Source organism: Protopterus annectens, chromosome 6.part0, assembly GCF_019279795.1.
Source record: "Protopterus annectens isolate FY-2018-M chromosome 6.part0, PAN1.0, whole genome shotgun sequence".
Classification (NCBI taxonomy): domain Eukaryota; kingdom Metazoa; phylum Chordata; order Ceratodontiformes; family Protopteridae; genus Protopterus; species Protopterus annectens.
Genome location: NC_056737.1, coordinates 243,681,758 through 243,702,166, shown reverse-complemented (window position 1 = coordinate 243,702,166; position 20,409 = coordinate 243,681,758).

Here is a 20,409-nt window from a genome sequence, read left to right as displayed (position 1 = left end):
CAGTTAGCTTAGTACTAAACTATGAACTATATAAGGACATGCCAGAAAGAGATAGAAATAATGCTATGATGAGATTTGCAGACTAATAGATTTACAAGTTGGAGATGAAATAAGAATAAATGTGATGAGGTCACAACCTGCCTTTCTGTAGGAAAATGGCCTGTTAAGAGCTATGATGGTCAAAAATTGTAGAGCCTCATGAAGCTGTAGTGCAGCAAGAACCGCCTGAAAATGAAGACAATGTCCGGTGTGTGTAGTCCTGTTAAATACTTCAGAAGGAACCAGATATATGGACTGTTCCAAAATGAAAACTAATTCTAAGAATCAAAATGCTGAATAACTAAAACTATTTGAATGTTAAACATTCATTTTTGTGTGAATAGTCCCTGATTTGCCTAGTGTGTAGTGTTAAGCTGACTGATGTAACTTAGTAAATGCTACCACATGGATAAATTAAAAAAAAGATGTACATCATTAGGGCCATCAAGCTAGCAACAGTATGTTGTATGGCATGTGTTTATACAGTCCATCAGCAAACTTCTGTGTTGAAGTATGAACCTCTTGAAGGTTAAACCACATCTCTCCTGTGTGTTAAGTGTTCTGCTATGAGTGTCCGACACCTAAAGAACAAGAAGACTGCCTCAATAGTCAAAAATCTTGTGAATATTCCAGTGAGGCTATGCTGATAAGAAATGTCAGTGACCCCTTGATTTTGATTCTATTAATACTAATTCCCTGGTATAGCCAGTGTAAAAATCTAGCAGGAGAAAAAGATTCTGCTGTTTTTGGCCAGCATGCAGTCAGTCTATTGAAACCTAGATGTCCCATATAGTTGTATTTTTCATCAAAAGAAGGCTGATGTCATGAGTAGTGCTTTCTCCACATGTAAGAATATCTCTACTGGTGACTACCCACAAAATTAATGATCTTAACACTTTAATTTCGATTAAGTCTCAACTATCCTAGTTATGTCAGACATTGATATTTTCATTAACTTCTATAACTTCCTGGATAGCCACATAACCTATTGTCTTATGTTAGACAAAAATGTGCCTGAAGGTTTAAGAACAAACTCCTTCAGTGGAATAAGCTATATAGTAGGGGGGAAAAAACACAGGTAGCGTCCAGATGATAACCAAGTTCAGATATTAAAATCAAATGCAGTATAGCCACAAATCTCCTAAATGACATTCAACAAAGAGAACTTAAGTTTTCAAATAAAATGGAACAGAAAGTTGCCGTTTGCTAACTACATAAGAAAACGTGCCCTGTGTCACCTTCCAAAGGTTGACATTTGAGGATTAGACCCCTGTCTTAGGCTGCTAACCCCAGCAGTTTTCCCCTCTTTATAAGCTGCTCCTTCAGGAAAACTTTATCAGGATTAACTTTCACATGTCCCATATGTTACCTTAGGAGTAGCCCTTCTGGCTAAAAATCACGTACACACACGCACTTAAACTTCTAAATTTAGCTCAAAATCCATGGCCAGTTCACTACAGATAACTTTGGTTTATGATGCTAATGAAGAGAAAGTCTTATTTGAAACCCATATGTTCAGCAATGCAGTTAATCGAAAAACTGGCATACATCCACACAATGTCTGCCAACAACACAATGTTTTTGCAGGGGGCAAGCCCCCTTCACCCCCACACACACACACACACATCCCTTGCTAATTATTTATACCAAAGTCAGAGATAGCACTGCACTGGGAAAAAGTGCAAATTCCCTGATTCCTACTGTACCATGATGTCACTCAGAAGGGTTCAACAAATCAAACTGTTGACCATATGGGTTTTGACAATTTGGTCCTTCGACCAATTGACATAGACCTAGCCAAGGTAATCTCTAAAGCCCAAAAGAGATGCTTGGATCTTCTGGTCATGGATGAATCATCAGTGGCTATTCCCACCCTATTCCAAGAATTTGTTGATGCATTTGAGTCTGGCACTGCAGAGGCTTAAGGCTAGGAGTTGTTAATTAGCTTCTTCCTGCGGTACAAGGTTTAATTCCCTCAACCTTTTGTTTTCCTACTGTGTGATCTTGTGCAAGTTACATAACTAGACAGTGCTTTAGGACTATTTAAAGTTTGGGCTAGCCTTTTTAATGGTCTCATCGACTACATGCATAGTAACTGCCTATGAACTTGTAAAGTCAGTCCCTCAAAACAGAATCCCAAACAGCACCCCTTAAGAATCTAAAGTTTTTAAAGCATTAAAATATTTTGCAAATGCTTTAGAACCATATGTAGACACCATGTTAGTATCGGAGGGTGGGGGTTAAGATAAAGCTTTGCAAAGTACTTGGATATATATGGTAAAAAGGGACACATACCCTTCACTTTGTTAGAGCCATTAATTGCCAGAAGTGACAAAATGCCAAGGAGACATCCTTAAAATAAATTGTAGACATGGCTAATGTAGGATGAGGCTCCGAGATGCAGAATTTGCAGACTGTTTTTGATATTCAGGAAGTAAATGCAGAAATTATGTGTGATGCTAGCAGAAGGGGGAAACCACAGGAACAGCAATGCATAACTGGAAATTAAACCCTTAAAGGATGTTAAGAAAAAGTTATCATATGCCTTTCAGAACAAAGAAATATCGTTTTGTCACCTTACTAGTAAATTTTCAAGAAGCAGAAAGCTAATCCGTGAAATAGCTGCTTCATCTACCCATTCCTCGATGTAGCAGAAATTCCACAAAACAGTGGCCATTCTGCAGAAAACAGTTTAGTTCAAAGTGAAAATGCCTTTGAAATGAAATTCTTGTAAATGAGGCAATGGTGTTGACAAACAGAAAGGTAAAGGGTCTTCTCTCGACCAGAAAGGAAACTGCACTGATTTAGCAGTTTGACTCACCTAATCCATTACTTCCTTAACCCTATATCCTAAAAAGGAGTCTTTTCACTTTCCGGAAAAAGTGGCTCTGATTAACCTCATGCAAACTGGTAAGAGTAATGATAGATGTACAAAACTGAATTCAGAACTAACTTTCTTTTCCTTAGGAATCCTTACATCCCACCAGACCAGATAAGGTAACTGTATGGAGCCATCAGAAGAGTTTCAGCAGTAGAACAATAGAATATGTTTTCCTTCAAACTATTCCTGAGTCTAATGACAGATTGCCGAGTAGTCATCCTAGATATGGATTTAATAAAAATGTTCTCAAAAGGAACCAAATTCAGAAAGATGAAACTGCAGGTCATATATCCTCTGCTAATGTGAGGTGCAGTGCTGGTGATCCTGGAGTTGATGGATGCATACATGCATCTTCTCATAGATGAGACCCTCTGACAATGGCTGCATTTCAGGATGGACCATGAGCATTACATTAGTCTTACCCATGCCATGTGGTCTTTTCCCTGTACCTAGTGTGTGGAAATGCTTGGATGCAGTATTTGCTCCACTTTGGAACCAGAGACTCACATTTAGCCCACTCTAGGCTATTATTTTACTCAAAACATCAACCCAGGGGAGTTGCAAAAGGCACTGCGGTATGATTCAGTGCATCATCCACTGCCTGACAAACTTGGTTTTCCTTGAGTTTTGCTAAAATCCAGTCTAATTTTCATGAAAGGGAAAATTTTCACAGGGTCTAAACTGGGCTCAAAAGTAAACATGTTATTTGCACCTTTCCCCCCAAAAAAAGTCCCTTCAGCTAGGATTGTTTGTTCACATAGCCAAAATGATATGCATGATGGCCCAGTCATTTATGAATACAGAACTATGTGGCAGTCTTATTTATTTTGGTGCAAGTGGTCAGACTCCAAGTAAGAGAGATTCACTGGTACTCCAGAATCTCAACAAACTGCATTGTTTCCCTTTGGTGTAAGGTCCATAAAGATGGATTTCAGTTAGTGATCCCATAAGGTATTTAGCCATCCCTGACTAATCTAACTCCTAGACAGTGCTCAGACTGTAAGAACAGATGCTTTACATCTGTCTTGGGAGCGAATGTTGGCCAGCTGAGTACCCAAGGTGCATATAACACCATAATAGTTGGCAAATGCATCATATAAAAATATGGCTATGCTATTGGCTCCCCCTAGCATTCATAGCAGTGTGGTGCCTGGGCACATTGAAGGTGCTAACATACAACAAAGTGATATATGAACAGGAGCACCTATTCTGATTCACTGAGCAGACTGGCTGTGGTGACCCGAGAGCCTCCCCGCTAAGCATCTCTTCTTGTTACTTGTGTTCTATGATTTGAGCTCTCCTTGACGGAAAGTTTCAGCAGACTCCCTCTCTTGCTTTCATAAATGGAGATTAGATGAGCATGTTTTTTTTATGGCCTAGTACAGTGGTGGGCAACCCCAGAGGTATAACTGTTTGAGTCACTACCAATTGAAAGCTGCTATGCCCAATTCCAGCACAAAAGAATGTGGGTAATGATTTTTTTCTTTCCAAGGACCAGAGTCTATTTTACACATTCCCTCTCTTCCCAGCCTTCTGTAGGTACTTTAGAGGGTAAGAAAAGAAGAAAACCAGGATAATTCAGATAGCTTTTCTTTGGTCAAGATGGCTGTGGTTCTCTAGTTCAAATGAGCAAGGAGGAAACTGGCAAAGTGTTGTAGTCTTCTAACACAATTTAATAGATTGCTTAGTACATGCACCCCTAAGGAGTATCAAGCTGGTGGCATTTGATAATCTCAGCCTAATAAACTTCAGGAGCTACTTTTCTTTAATAGTTTGTGGGTGCAGTTCTAAAGGTATTGTACCTGCTACAACTTTAGAATCTTTAGTCTATTGCTTAGCTGAGCTGTTGAATAGCAGGTTATCCTGTGCATCCATAAAGGTGCATCTCTTCAGCTGTTGCAACTTGCTTCCATACTGATCCCTTGTCATCTGTGTAGTCCATAGTTGAGTATTTTTTTTGAGGGGGATCCTATGCTATAGTCCCTCCAGGAAGCCTTTTCTTCCTTCTTGTGACTTTAGTTTTGTGGTAGAAAAGTTGATGTTGTCCTCTTTCAAACCCATTGATTTCATAGTCCTAAAGTTCTTAGAAAACCGTTACCCCCTGAGGACCCATTTCATCTTTTAGGATGATCTCTGAGCAGTAGGCATAACATCTAAAGAGCTGAAAAATTTCATTGAGTGGGATATAACTTGGAATCAAACCCTCATTTATAGCTTAAATAGTTAAACATTTCTTCATGAATTAAGCCATCCAGCCCCCAATGTTTTATTTTAGGCCCCAAAACAAAGGAGGAAGATACTTAATGAAAATCCATAGGCAACTGAGTTACTGTGTATAAAGATCCAAAGACTTCAATAGCTGATCAGCTCATCGTCGTCTTTATGCCAGCCAGGCAAGTGCTAAAGAAATGCCTTTGTAACAACTGCGTAATTGCCTCTTGTTTTAATTCAAAAACCATAGAACTGCAGGGAAGGATGCCCTTCACAAGGGCAGCAGCCTTATTTAAGAATGCTTCAACTTAGAACATCCATGAGGCAGCCACTTGGATAACTAGACATATTCAGTTCAGAAGTATGCCAGACATTGCAGCTACAACCATACAAGGGCATACTGTCATTCCTTCTCCCAAGGGCATCTAACTGCTTTTAACAGACATTGCAGCTACAACCATACAAGGGCATACTGTCATTCCTTCTCCCAAGGGCATCTAACTGCTTTTAACAGACATTGCAGCTACAACCATACAAGGGCATGCTGTCATTCCTTCTCCCAAGGGCATCTAACTGCTTTTAACACTTGTCCCATGGATAAGGAAGAGTGGTTCATTACTGATCCTAACAAGGATTGTAGCATTCTTGTGCAAGTACAGTCATTGTAGCAGCTGTACAGATTCTCATGCGTTCCTTTTGATAGGATTTTTAAAACCTGAGTTGCAGAAAGGAAGTGGGATTTGGAGGAGACTGCCTATCTTGTTACTAAGGGGGAAAGAGTATGGTTGACCCCATGTTCTTCATCTCACATTGCTGCAGTCCTTACACTTGGGTAGTCCGCTGTCCTCGGTCGGCCCGAATATCAAAGTATAAGGCTGACGTCGGTCAAGGCGCATTTGACTGACATCAGGACGTCAGGGTACAAATGCGCATGACCGACTTCATATCCTCAGTCTTTTTTGCTGCATGGTCCGATGCAGAAGCAGTATTGCAAGTGCCGGTTGGCGTTCTGAAATTTTTCGATTTCGGAGTTTCAGACCGAGTCAAAGTTGGCTAAGTACCCCGTTGGGGAATATTTTAGTTTTTTCTTGCCTCAGTGGTTTACCGGATGTCAGAAAAAGTGAATAATTGTATTTCTTGTGGGAAACAGATACCGCATAGAGACTATCATACTTTGTGTATTCCTTGCTTAGGGCCTGAGCACGACGTTGTTGGGTGCCGCTCTTGTGCTAGATTCAATAAGCGCACTATAAAGAGGAGATTAGATTGTGCCAGGTTAGTCTTCGGGAAGCGGTGCAATTATAAAATGCCGTCAGATGCTCCGACGCCCGCTTCTTCGAAGAAGCGCAAGGACAAAGCAGTTAAGCCTAGGCTAGAAGAACCGTCCGTACCGGACGCCGGTTCTTTAGAGGTGTCGGTGGAGCCGGTGGTTCCACCGGAGGTTTCTTTGGGATCCCAGGGAGAGACTTTGTTATTACAGGATGTGGCCTCTCAGGAGGCAGGTCAGGGTGATGGGGCTTCTCAGGTTACTATACTCCCCTCCCTGCCTAGGGTGGTTAGGCCCTCTCCTTCTGTTTCCAAGGCTTCTCCCAGGGGCAGGCCAGGTTTAGCTTCAGTTGGTGTCACCCCTAGTTCTTCAGGAACTGTGCCCAAGAAGCATATGCTTAAAATGGCAGAAGATTTGATTACTTTGATTAGGGTTCTTTGCCCCTCCTGATAAGAGACCTAGGGTGGAGCCTGAGCTAGGGAGTTTTGAGCAGGCTTCGATGTTTCAGAGTCTTGGCTGAAGACTTGCAGGAGTACTCTCCGTATTCTGATTCTGAGGTGGATGATTCTACTCCTCCTGCTTCTCCTCCTGAGGATTTTTCTTTTTCAGAAACTCTTCATTCCATGAGGGAGCATTTTAAGTGGGAAGGTCAGGACTTCTCTGATTCCAGGAAAAGGCTTAGGGAATTTTTGTTTTACCCCAGCATAGGCCTTTGGCTATACCTCCTGTTTTGGATGTCGTGGAACATGTCTTTACAGAGGCTTCTCTTAATCCTGATTCTTTGTCTCCTGCTCCTGTTAAACCGGATAGGTATTACAGGGTGCCTGAAGCTCATAAGTATCTTTTAAGAGTCCTAGGGCAGACCCAGAAACTGTTAGCCAGGGGCCTAAAGGTGTTAAGGCTTCTGTTGTCAAGAATCCGGTTCCTGCAGATAAAGAGGCCAGGGCCTTGGATAGATGGGGAAAGAAAGTTTATACTTCTTCCACTCTAGCTATGAGGGCTTTGAATTGCCAGTTTCACATGTTGAAATACCAAAACTATCTCCTTTCACAATTGAAGTCTAAGGTTGATGCTCTGGCGGAAGGTATTGATTGTAAAGAGTTACAAGATTTAGTACATGTTTCTGAACAGGTGGGTAAGCATTCTTTGCAATGTGGTTTTGATGCTGTACAGGCCTCGTCTAGGGTGGCTGCCACTGGGTCAGTTCTTCGCAGGCATGCCTGGCTGAGGGATCAAAATTTATCTGACCATGTTAAAACAAGGATTTTAGATGCTCCTTTACAATCTGATGTGTTGTTTGGTTCTCCTGTTGAGGCAGTTTTAAAGAAAATGGAAGACAAGGCTAAGTCTATGCAGACTGTTAAAGATTTTTTGCAGGTTCAGCCTCCAAAGTTTAGTAGAAATTGGCCTATTAAGGGGTGGACGTATCCTTCTTATGATTCCCAGTCTAGGGGTAGATCTAGATGTGGTAGGGGCAGAGCTCAGGGCTCTTTCAGGCCTAGAGCAGGGAGTTCTCCTGCACAGTCTTCGGGTGAGGGCAGGGGTCAGTCCTTTCGTAAACAGACCCAATGACCTACCTTTTCAGCTGCCGGAGCCTTCTCGTCTGGCAGCACCTTTGGGAGGAAGGTTGGCACTTTTCAAAGAAAATTGGAGTTTAATTACCCAAGACAGATGGGTATTGGATATCATACACCACGGTTACAGGTTTTATTTCCATACCTTGCCTCCTTTCAAAGGCATGCCAGACGTTCCTCCTCAACAAAGAATAGAGGCTCACAAGCAAATTTCTCTGTTACTCCAAATAGGGGCCATACAGCCGGTCCCTATGCCAGAAGTGGGCCTAGGATTTTATTCTCGCCTGTTCCTAGTACCAAAGAAGGGGAACACGTGGAGACCAATTTTGGATTTATCTACCCTCAACACTTATTTGGACATTCCCAAGTTCAAAATGTTGATGTTACAACAGCTTTTACCTCTGCTGGGCAAAGATCATTGGATGGTAACTTTGGATCTCAAGGAGGCTTACCTTCATGTTCCTATCAGACTAAGTTGCAGGAAGTATCTGCGCTTGCGCGGTGGGACTTCTCACTATCAGTTCTCTGCATTGCACTTTGGCTTATCTACTGCCCAGAGTGTTCACGAAAGTTCTGGCTCCAGTGATAGCTTTCTTCAGGCTAAAAGGAATACAGATCTATCCTTATTTGGACGATTGCCTGATTCTGGCTCAAGGAAGGGACGAGCTTCTTCATCATTTGGAATATGTGATAGCAGTGCTAAGATGCCTGGGGTATTCTGTGAACGAAATAAAGTCCAGTCTAGTACCCTCTCAGGACATGTGCTTTCTGGGTGTAAGACTGAATACAGCATCCCAGATGGCCTTTTGACCCCGGACAAACAAAAGAATCTTTCCCTTTACTTCCATCAACTATCTCATCAGTCCGGGCTGACTGCAAGGACAGTCCTTCAAGCCTTAGGGTTCATGGCATCTTGTATTCTGGTGCTTCCCAATGCCAAACTGCATATGAGGAAGCTGCAATGGTATCTCAAAATGTATGGACACAGCACTGCCAGGATCTGGACACTGTCATTCAAATAATACCTTGCATTCAAAAGGAATTTTTGTGGTGGGCTCAGGAATGTCACCTAAACAAGGGACTCTCTGTGACCCGCCAGAGGCGAGTCAGATTTTAACGACAGATGCCTCAGACAAAGCTTGGGGAGCTCATCTAAATGGAAAGTGGATACAAGACAAGTGGCCTGCCAGACTACAACATCTACATATCAACTTGAAGGAGATGTTAGCAGTCCAGTTTGCATTAATAGCTTTCAAGGATTTACTTCTTCCAGGGCAGGTGTTGATTCTAACAGACAACACAACTGTCATGTGGTACATCAACAAGCAAGGGGAAACACATTCTTATCCTCTATGCAGGCAAGCAATGATTTTGTGGGAGACTGCTCTCAGTTTACAGCTCAATCTTCTGGCAAGGTTTTTGGCGGGAGCACAGAACTCCTTAGCAGATGTGTTGAGCAGGCAATTATGGATCCCCACGAGTGGAAATTGGATCCTCATGTATTTCAGAAATTGACAGTGTCATGGGGAACTCCAGACATAGATCTGTTCGCTTCTCCACTAAACCATCAGCTGCCAAAGTTTTGCACGAAAAGGTTTCATCCCATAGCTTGGAAAGTGGATGCTCTTTCTTTCAGTTGGAGCAATCTTCATGTGTATGCCTTTCCACCTCTGCCTCTCCTCCCAAAGGTACTTCTAAAGGTCAGACAGGACAAGCCAAGGATGATTTTAATAGCTCCAGATTGGCCTCGACAGCACTGGTACCCATTACTGAGAAGTCTGGTACGGAAGCCTCCATGGCCTTTGCCTTCGATTCCACACCTGTTGTCCCAGGAGGACAGTCATTTGCTCAATGTCAAACTTCACTCTCTTCACCTAACAGCCTGGCATATTCTGTTTTGAACCATAGAGGGTCTCAACTTCCACAACAAGTTTTGAATGTGATTTTGGAAGCTAGAAGGCCTAGTACAAGGAAAGTGTACGCAGATAAATGGAATAGATTTTTATTTTGGAGTGCAGCAAAGGATTTTGATGTTTCTGAGCCTAATTTAAGTGTGGCTCTTCAATATCTTACTGAGTTACTGGACAAAGGTTTGTCCTTCTCTTCTATTAAGGTTCATGCTGCAGCAATTTCAGCTCACTATGACTGTGACCCACCATTGTTTTCTCATCCTTTGTTCAAGCAATTTCTTAGAGGGGCAAAGAATGTAAGACCCCACGAGAGCTCCTACTCCTGCTTGGGATCTCAATTTTGTGTTGGAGAAACTCACTCTACAACCTTTTGAGCCTGCAGCTACTACTGAGTTGAAATATTTATCATGGAAGACTGCCTTTTTGTTGGCCATTACCTCTGCAAGAAGGGTTTCTGAATTGCAGGCCCTTATGGCGGTTGAGCCTTTCTTAATTTTCCATAAGGATAGGGTATCTTTACGCACTAATCCTTCCTTTATGCCTAAAGTGGTTTCTAGTGTGGCTTTAAACCAAACTATTCATTTGCCTACTTTTTATGCAAATCCCCAAAATAAAGGGGAAAAGATTTTGCACACTTTAGATGTACACAGGCAGTTGCGATATTATTTGGACAGAACTAAAGGGTTCAGGCAGTCTCAGCAGTTATTTGTTTCTTTTGCTTTGAGTTCTCAGGGCAAGCCTGTGTCAAAACAAACTATTTCTAAGTGGATTGGGTTTTGCATTGCTTTCTGTTATTCCCATCATGGCAAGGAGATTCCAGCTGGGATTAGGCCTCATTCCACTAGGGCTACTGCCACTTCAACAGCTTTTTTGAGGGGGGTAGCAACCAAGGATATTTTGGAGGCAGCTACTTGGAGTTCAGTGCATACTTTCTCTAGGCATTATCACCTACCACTTTACTCTAAATCCAGGGCTGGTTTTGCCACTGCTGTTTTGCAGGGCATTTTGGCAGCTCCTGCTTCCTTATAGTTTGGCCATCCTCCCTTACCTCTGCTTTGGGATTCTACCCAAGTGTAAGGACTGCAGCAATGTGAGATGAAGAACATAGTACAGTTTTGTACCTACCATAAATGTAGATGTTTGAAGATCCACATTGCTGCAGTCCAATTTACCCTCCCTCCTTCCCTCTGTAGTTAGAGGTGGTTGTGTGGGTTGGGTTGTACATATTGTGTATATTGTATATATTGTACATATAATTAGTGCAAGGGTGGTTGGTTGTTTGTTTGCTGTCTTTTGGTTTTGACCTTTATTTTTAGGGTCTTCTGACATCTGGGGCAAGAAAAGACTGAGGATATGACGTCGGTCATGCGCATTTGTACCCTGACGTCCTGATGTCAGTCAAATGCGCCTTGACCGACGTCAGCCTTATACTTTGATATTCGGGCCGACCGAGGACAGCGGACTACCCAAGTGTAAGGACTGCAGCAATGTGGATCTTCGAACATCTACATTTATGGTAGGTACAAAACTGTACTTTTCTTCAGCTGTCATTTGCACTCCTTGTTATGTTTGATATGAGATGGTCAGGAAGGAGAGAACTATTCTCTCTTCCCACTCACCTGGAAAAGAAGAGATCTGTAGCAGATATTAATCCTTTTCCAGTAAAGCTTCTTGTAGAGCTTTTAGGGTGCCTTTACAAGTCCCTTTTTTTTTTAAAACATAGTTTGGGCCAAAAAGATGAGTCCCCTACTTGGTAGCAAGAGGCAGGTGAGCATATTACCCTATAAATAGGTTTTCCACTGTCCACCACTTAGTGAAGCTGTTAGCCAGAAAAGAATTGAAGATGATGTGCATAATTGTCACTTTCAGCCAAATATGTGTACTTCCTGGCAAGAGTTCGTCACTGCAGTGGGGGCATTTGAATGTCATGGTAGAAGGACAGATGTTTGCAGTTATTTCCTATACAGCAACCTATCCAATTATGTCAGACTCCAGGGGAATCTGGACTCTGCAACAAGTAAAAGACCATATCAACATTAAGGAGATGAGAGCTTTTAGCTATTCAGGCTCGCATTCTGTCTGGATTCTGGGCCTCTGCAGATTTTTACAGAAACACTACTGCCTTGTGGTACACAAACAGGGGGGGCTAACATCTTTGCAAGCTGACCGTAGTCTGCAATTTTGCTATCTGTTGTCATCTGACCTGTCAGTTGGTTTGCATTCCCTCAGAACACAATCTGTTGGCAGACAGTCTGAGCAGGTCCAGGACAGATCTTCACAAGTGGATGCTTCACAGTGAGGTTTTCATAGATATTGTCCATCAGTGGAGTATTCCTCAAGTTGATCTTTTTGCCACCCCTTTAACAAACAACCTCACAAGTTCTGTTCCAAAATGCCTAATCCTCTGGCTTGGAAAGTACAACTTCCTGTATGCTTATCCCTTGCTTCCTCTGTTGCCTAAGGTCCTACACAAGATCATGTTTGACAGACCCAAAATCTTGCTGGTGACTCCCTTTCGGCCCGGGCAACTTTGGTTTGCCCCTTCTCTTTTACCTTGCTAGGAGCAATCCCCACAAGTTTTCTCACCAGATGGATATTCTCACACAGGAGAAGGGATCTCCCATTCATCATCATATCCCCCTACAGTTGACTCTCTGGGAGATGGGGTTTCATTCCTTTTCAATACCAGTTTTCTGAGGATGTGCTTTGGATTGCAGGAGACCAGAAAAATCCAGTACTAGAAGATCCTATGTTGCTAAATGGAAGAGAGTTTCTATTTTGTGTGTCAAACATGAACAGGACCCTCTCTTAGTGGATATTCCTACAGTTCATATTTATTTGTGTGAGTTGCTCACTTCTGGCTCATCTATCAGCCATTTCTGCTTGCTTGGCTTTGGATCGACCCCTTTTCTCTAGATTTGAGGTTGAACAGTTTTTGAAAGGCATTCCTCATATTAGGCATCCAAGAAAACCAATTCATCCTCCTCTGGACCTTAATATTGTTGTTGAGAAGCTAACGTTGCCACCTTTTGAACAAGCAGATTTGCCTTGCTTGTAGTTGTGTACATGGAAGACTGTCTTTTTGGTGGCTCTGACTTCTGCTAAGAGGGTCTCTGAGCTTCAGGCTCTTATGATGGTCCTGACTTTTCTGTTTTTTCACACAGAGAGATAATGTCTCTCTGGACCAATCCTCCTTTTAGCCTAAAGTCATCATTGACTTATTTAAATTAAACCATTCAATCTGATATTGTCAATTTTCATTTCAGCCTCACTGATGGGTTCGGATACGATTCCTTGGATCCAACTTGGTCGCTATACTAGCTCGTGGCAATCTTGAACACACTAGCTTCACCCTTACCCAGAATGCACCACACCTTATTACCTCAGATCTCATTTGATGCTTCCAGTGATAAGGCATAGTTGCCCGATCTCGAACAATAGGTAGATAAGTAGTCAGATTACTTTCTCTGGTTTTCTGAATTTCTTCTATTTTTCTAATTGAAATTTAACCTTCTTCCCTCTTTTTTCCACCCTTACCGTTCTCTGCTATTCTATATTACTATCATTAGTAATCAGTATGCCTCTACGTTCTTCATAGCCTCAAATACCATTGTTGGTATTTCTCTCCCCTCTTCTGTTTCTTTCTTGTACTTGAAACTATGGATGACAAAGTAAAAATCTCTGCAGGGTTTAAAAACTGTCAATCTGGACAGAAGATTCCTCTTTCTGACACTCACACTTTGTGTTTTCTGTCTAGGTCCTCTACCTCCGAGAGCGGTCTGCCACACGTTTAACCCGAGAGCATTGGCAGATCACTGAAATAAACTCTTAATACTAATTGAACTTCTACCCTCATTCTTTGATGATGCCATATCTGCACCAGCCAAAGAAAAGAAAGAGAAAAAGCTAAAAAGGTAGCTCTTACATCTCCCAGCTTTTCTACTTCATTGAAATCAGAAAAATCAGTAAAAAGGGCATCCTTGGATCCTACAGTTAGTTCAGACCCTACACTTCCCTCAGATCTGACAGTTTCTTCAGATCCAAAGTTTCCAAAAAAGCAGGATTTGTCAGATCCAATGACCTCAGATCTTATCTCCACCATACCCAGAACAAGATATTCTTTTCCGGTGGATCCTTTTTCATCGAGGATGCCATTCCCCTTTTTAGAAAGATCTAGGTCCCCATCTTCTCTGTGTACCCATTCAGCTAGGAGCCTAACTGTAGAAGATGTAGAGATGCTATTGAGGAAGTTGCTCTCAGCACAGAGCCAGTATGTCCCCCTTTCAGCTCCTACCCCATTGGGTCAGGAAGCCCTAGTATCAGAAACCCCTCCTCTGTTAGTTCCTCCTCTGACTCCAGCCCAGATCTCAGAGCCATTAGATCCACATCATCCGGCTCCATCTGCTTCAGATACAAGGACCTTACTGTCCATGGATCTGAGACTTGCTCTGTGCTCTTCAAGTTGGATCTGGAGAGCTCTCGAACCCGTTTCTGTCCTGTCAGGTCTGAGGTGTGGCATTCAACTCCAGGAACTTTGCAGCCATGTCTGCATCTCAGAGCCTTAGTGATGGTTAGTACAGGTCTGACTTTGGCCTTGGGGTGGATACCTCTGAGCGGGGAGGGACTATGGATCAGAGGCTTATTTGTTTGGATCCAAGTCTTTACCCCTCTCTGGGGCAGTCTGTTTTCAGGATACTGGATTGAGCTTTGTCTGATCCTCAGACTCAGATGATGCCTTACCCTTTGGGTCCTATATCTTCTGCTCCTCCACCTCTGTCCCATGAAACTCAACTAATTTCTGTACAGGGACAGCCATTACTAAAACTCCAGACTTTACACAAGAGTGTTCCCACCTCTTCTGATACTTTCCCAGAGTCTCCCACCAAGGAAGTACTAAGAAGAGGTTATGCAAGAGGAAGCATACTGATTCCCCTGAATGAGTCACTGAGGACACCGATTATGATGAGGGCGAAGAGTCCCCATGGTCACCTCCTGAAGAAATCTCATTCAGAGACATTTTAGAGATCTTGAATTAGAGAGGTGGCTGGAAGTCCAGGAACCCTTCGGAGGAATCTGTGTTACTGGAGGCTTTTGGTACTGGCCCATCTATTTTCTGGATGGTCCCACCCGCTGATGAGCTCCTGGAATTGGTCTTGGAGTGAGCCTGGAAAGAACCTCATACCATTGAGCCCATTTCAAAGAAACCAGACAAGATCACGTCCCCACCAGAAAACAAGCCTTTTGGTCCAAAGGTCCATTGGTTGATAACATGGTGGTGGCGGCAGCCACCAAAAAGCAACAGTCTGATAAGAGTACCTCTGTCCATCCCCCCAACAAGGAGTCATGAGTGATGACATTCGGGAAGCATGTCTATGCTTCAGTGACATTTGCCTTGAGGTCTCTGAACTACTTGACACACTTTACTAGGCTTCAGAGGGATCTGATGAAGGAATTTTCAGGTACCCTCGCAGGATCCATTTCTGATGTGAAAGATTCCATCACTTCTCAGCTGGTATCCCTACAATCCATAGCCAATTCTTCTAGAGGCTTATTTCCATTGTGGCAGAAGGAACCTCAAGAGTAGTCAGTTCAGACATAGCCATTAGGAGAGACACCTGGATGCATCTGTGCGATTTTGTGGAGCCTTTTAAGTCTACATTCATCAGTGTTCTCTTTGATGGATCCTCTCTCTTTTGCCCCAAAGTAAGAGAAACGCTTTCCAGGCATGAAAGATGGGAATACCCTTTCTGCTGAGTGCATATGTTTTTCCAACCCCCAAAGATCCTTTTCGAGAAATTATGGAGGGGATGGAAAGATGTGGTTCAGAAAATCACAAGGGAATTTCCAGAACACACAGTAAGGTCCTTCCCTCAGAGGCAGAGGAGGAAGTTTAAATGACAGACTCTGCCCTCGCGGCAGAGGAGGCCCACAACATCAGGGTTCCAGAGAACCTTTCTTTGGTAAACCCTTCCAGCACTCCTGAAAGGAGGCCTGATTGTCCACTTTGAAGGCAATCAAGGGTCGCACATCACTGCACCAGAGATCCTGGTTGGAAATAAACAACTGGATGCAGAGGATTGTATCCAGAGGATATATAATTCCATTTTACACCAATGATGTCACCTATCTCCTCAAACAAATTGCATACATATTATATAAAATATATATGTTGATTCTAAAACTCTGTTGTAAATACAAGACAAAAAAAAATGTTTAATACAAGTTTACACCTAAACCAATGTAAAATGTGTAAAATATATATGTATGTATATATGTTATGAAAATGTATCCAATCAAATTCTATAAGACGAGTCTCATAATACTGAAAATGGACACTAATTCATTTAGACCTGGTAATACATAAGCATTTAACTTGAGTTGCCATACAGCCTCCTTTTGTTCTATGATTTTAGCCCATGGCCCCCTAATGGCTTTTTGTACACTACCTCCAAACCAAAAAATAAAAATTTGTGGTCTGGGTGTCTCGCTACATGTTTGTACAATGAATTATTCTCCTGCTTGTTTTTTATATCCCTCACATGCTCGTAAATTCTGCCCTTAAATCTTCTAGTGGTTATACCAATGTAAAATCCTTTGCATTTCTGACATTTAGCTAAATAGACAAGACCAACAGATCTAGAAGTACAGTAGAAGGAAGTGTACACTACCTGTTTGTTCACCTTCACACACCTAACTTCTAAAATATATTTACCCTGTGTGCAGGACCTACACTTGCATGTCCCCTTTTGTTTATTGCTGTATTCCCTGGTTTGGTTCTCATTTTCCAGTATTTATTTAAGGGACCTGCCCCTTTTGTAAACCATCTTAAGTTAGTGTCCCATTATTTCACTCGTACCATTAAAACACTGAAAGATTTTTTCCAATTATTTTTTAAAATCCCATGAATCCCTTCATGTTCTAATGTGTAAGCAGTAATAAAAGCACAGGAAAAATTCTCCTTAAGGTTTCCCTTATTTGTGGCTGTATGTCCCAAAGGACATGAAGCCAATATAGGGCTCAAATTTCCTTTCTTTAATCTAAAACCTTCTCAGAGACCTTCATTAACAGATCTAAGGGATAACCTCTGGCCCTAAAAAGTTCAATTAAATATTTACTTTTCTGCTCAAAAATTGCATCTTCAGATATACGGGCCAGTCTGATGAACTGGACCTTAACTATGCCCTTTTGTGATGAACAGGGTGACAACTCCTATAATGTAGGAAGCTATTGGAATACGTAGACTTCCTATATATAGAACTCTGAATAATCTCCCTCTCAGAATCCTTGGACACTAATACATCCTAATAGCTGATACTATTCACGCTGTAATAAGTAAAATTCAAGAAGGTTGTTGCTGATTTTAAATACTCCACAAAACTATGTATTTCTGTTACAGGTGCCTCCCATGCAATGAATATATCATTAAAACACCTTGCGTATAACTGCCATGGCGATGTCAGATTTGTTAAAAACCTTCTGTTTCTCCCATTGAGCAATACAAAGTTTGCAAACATGAGGGCACAACATGCCCCCATGGCTACACCTCTCTTCTGGTGAAGAAAATGCCCATCCATATGCACAAAATTGTATTTTAACACTAGTTCCAACAAAGTGCCTATCACATTCATATAATTTGAGCTGAACTTCCCAGATTCATTCAAAAGTTCTTGAAACATTTCTATGCCCAACTCCTGTAGTATCATATTAAATAAATTCACATCATCAATGATAACAAATACCAAATTGGGACTGAATTTCACTGATCTTAATTTGTGCAGGAAGTCCCAAGAGTCCTTCCATAAATGTGGGGATTCTTTAACTTTTTCATCAACGTACCTAGATAATGAATGGTTAATGGATGTCCTTGCACACACAATCGGCCTCATGGGGGGATCTACCAAAAGTTTGTGTATTTTCGGTATTCCAAATATGGGGGGGAAACTACAGGAAACTTTACAGTTAAAAATTCAAGTGTGGCAAATGTTATCTCACCCTATTCAAAATGTTCTGGAGAAAAAAAAGAATTTTCCTCTAGGCAACGTTAATGAAGTTAAGTGACGTCTCCTCATAATATTCTTCATCAAACAAAAAAAGTGTGCATTCTGTTGGAATAATCCTCTTTGGCTATGATCACAATTCCTCCACCATTGTTGGGTTTTATAACCCTAATGTTTTTGATACCAGCTAACTCCTTGAGCAACTTACATTCAGTATCAGTTAAGTTACTGGTGGGGAGCTGTAACCTGCTTGAGTGTAGGAGCTCCCTAAAGTTGAAATCACACATTTTTTCAAAAATAAGAGGCAAGGCCAAAGGAGGATTGAATACACTACTAAGTAAAATACTGCTCACACACTCACTACTAGTATTTTGAAATAATTTGAAATTCATTTTTCTAAGAAACAGCTTGAAGTCCACCAACAAATCCTGTATTCTGGCATTGTTGGCCACAAAAGTCTGGCCCTTACTCAATAATTCACAAATCATAGAATCAAACTTGATGCATGTAAAATTGTAAATTTTAGTCAACTGAGTCATTAACCATAATTTTAGGAAAAATGGCCACTTCCAAATCCATTCTCACATCCAAACCTAGTTCTTCCATCTACGATTGTGCTGAGGATTCCACTGCCTCTGCTCTCCTTGGAAATTCCGTGGGTAGCCTATGTGATGAGAGTACTTCTGTCCATCCCCCCCACCAAGGAGTCACGAGCGATGAGATTCGGGAAGCATGTCTATGCTTCAGTGACTTTTGCCTTGAGGTCTCTGAACTACTTGGCACACTTTACTAGGCTTCAGAGGGATCTGATCAAGGAGTTTTCAGGTACACTCGCAGGATCCATTTCTGAAGATGTGAAAGATTCTATCACTTCTCAGCTGGTATCCATACAATCCATAGCCAATTCTTTTATGAGGCTTATTTCCATCGTAGCAAAAGGAACCTCAAGAACAGTCGGTTCAGTCATAGCCATTAGGAGACAAGCCTGGATGCGTCTATGTGATTTTGTGGAACCTTTTAAGTGTACATTCATCAATGTTTTCTTTGATGGATCCTCTCTTTTTGACCCCAAAGTAGGAGAAATGCTTTCCAGGTGTGAAGGATGGAAAGACCCTTTCTGTTGTGGGCATATGTTTTTCCACCCCCCAAAAGATCCTTTTCGAGAAATTATTGAGGAGATGGAAAGATGTGGTTCAGAAAATCATAAGGGAATTTCCAGAACGCACAGTAAGGTCCTTTCCTCAGAGGCAGAGGGGGAAGTTCAAATGATAGACTCTGCCCCTCACGGCAGAGGAGGACCACAACATCAGGGTTCCAGAGAACCTTTCTTTGGTAAACCCTTCCAGCACTCCTGAAAGGAGGCTTGATTGTCCACCCTGAAGGCAATTGAAGGTGGCATATCACTGCACCAGAGAGCCTGGCTGGAAATAAACAACAATTGGGTGCAGAGAATCGTATCCAGGGGATATATAATTCCATTTTCCCATCTTCCCTTAAATTAAAAAAAAAAAACTCCCTGTCAGACAGAACAAGCAATGATTCAGATACAAAATCTGTTAAGAGTCATCCAAGAGGTCCACTCAGACCAGAAAGGATCCAGAACTTACTCAAGATTCTTTTTAGTGCCAAAAAGACAGGAGACTGGAGACCAATTTTGGATCTCAGCAACCTGAACGACTTTGTTCAGAGAACAAAGTTCTGGATAATCACAATTCAGTCTATATTTTATTTTCTGGAAAAAGATGACTGGATTTGCGCAGTAGATCTCCAGGAGGCATAATATTACATAATCTCCTGGACCGTCTGTTTATCTTTTTTATACTTCTGGCTAGGAGCTAGTCATTACCAGTTCAGAATGCTACCCTTTGTTCTCACCGCAGCCCCCAGGGTGTTCACCAAATGTATGGCAGTGGTAGCAGCTCACTTCAGACTGTACAGATTCTTCATGTTTCCTTATTTGGATGACTGGCTAATCTCTGCCATTACCAGGCATCAACTCATCATGGCAAGGGAAAAGGTAATTCAAACTTGTACCTCTCTAGGAATAACCATAAATTTCGAAAAGTCTCAGCTTCAACCAACTTACTCCATGGAATTCATCAGAGTACTTCTAGACTCAAGGTCTACAGTGGCCTTGCTGCCTCTCTCCAGGGTTCAAACCTTAAGATCACAAGTAAACAAAATTCTTTACAGTACAACAGTTCTAGCCCGCCTAGTCCTATGAGTGCTGGGATTGATGTCAGTGGCTATTCCCCTTCTACCTCTTGCAAGGTTCCAATGAAAATTCTTCAGTGGATGTTGGCATCTCAGTGGTCCATTCTACAGTTGCCCCTATCTGCTACAATAACAATTACCAACACATGAAAAAAACATTTAATGTGGTGGATCCAGTTGGATCAACAACTTCAAGGCCTTTTATTTGTCCCTATTCAGCCCAAGGCCTTAGTGACCATGGATGCTTCCCAGGTAGGGTGGGGGGTAATTATCTGTTAGATAGTCCAAGGCACGTGGTTCCCCCGATGAGGCCAAG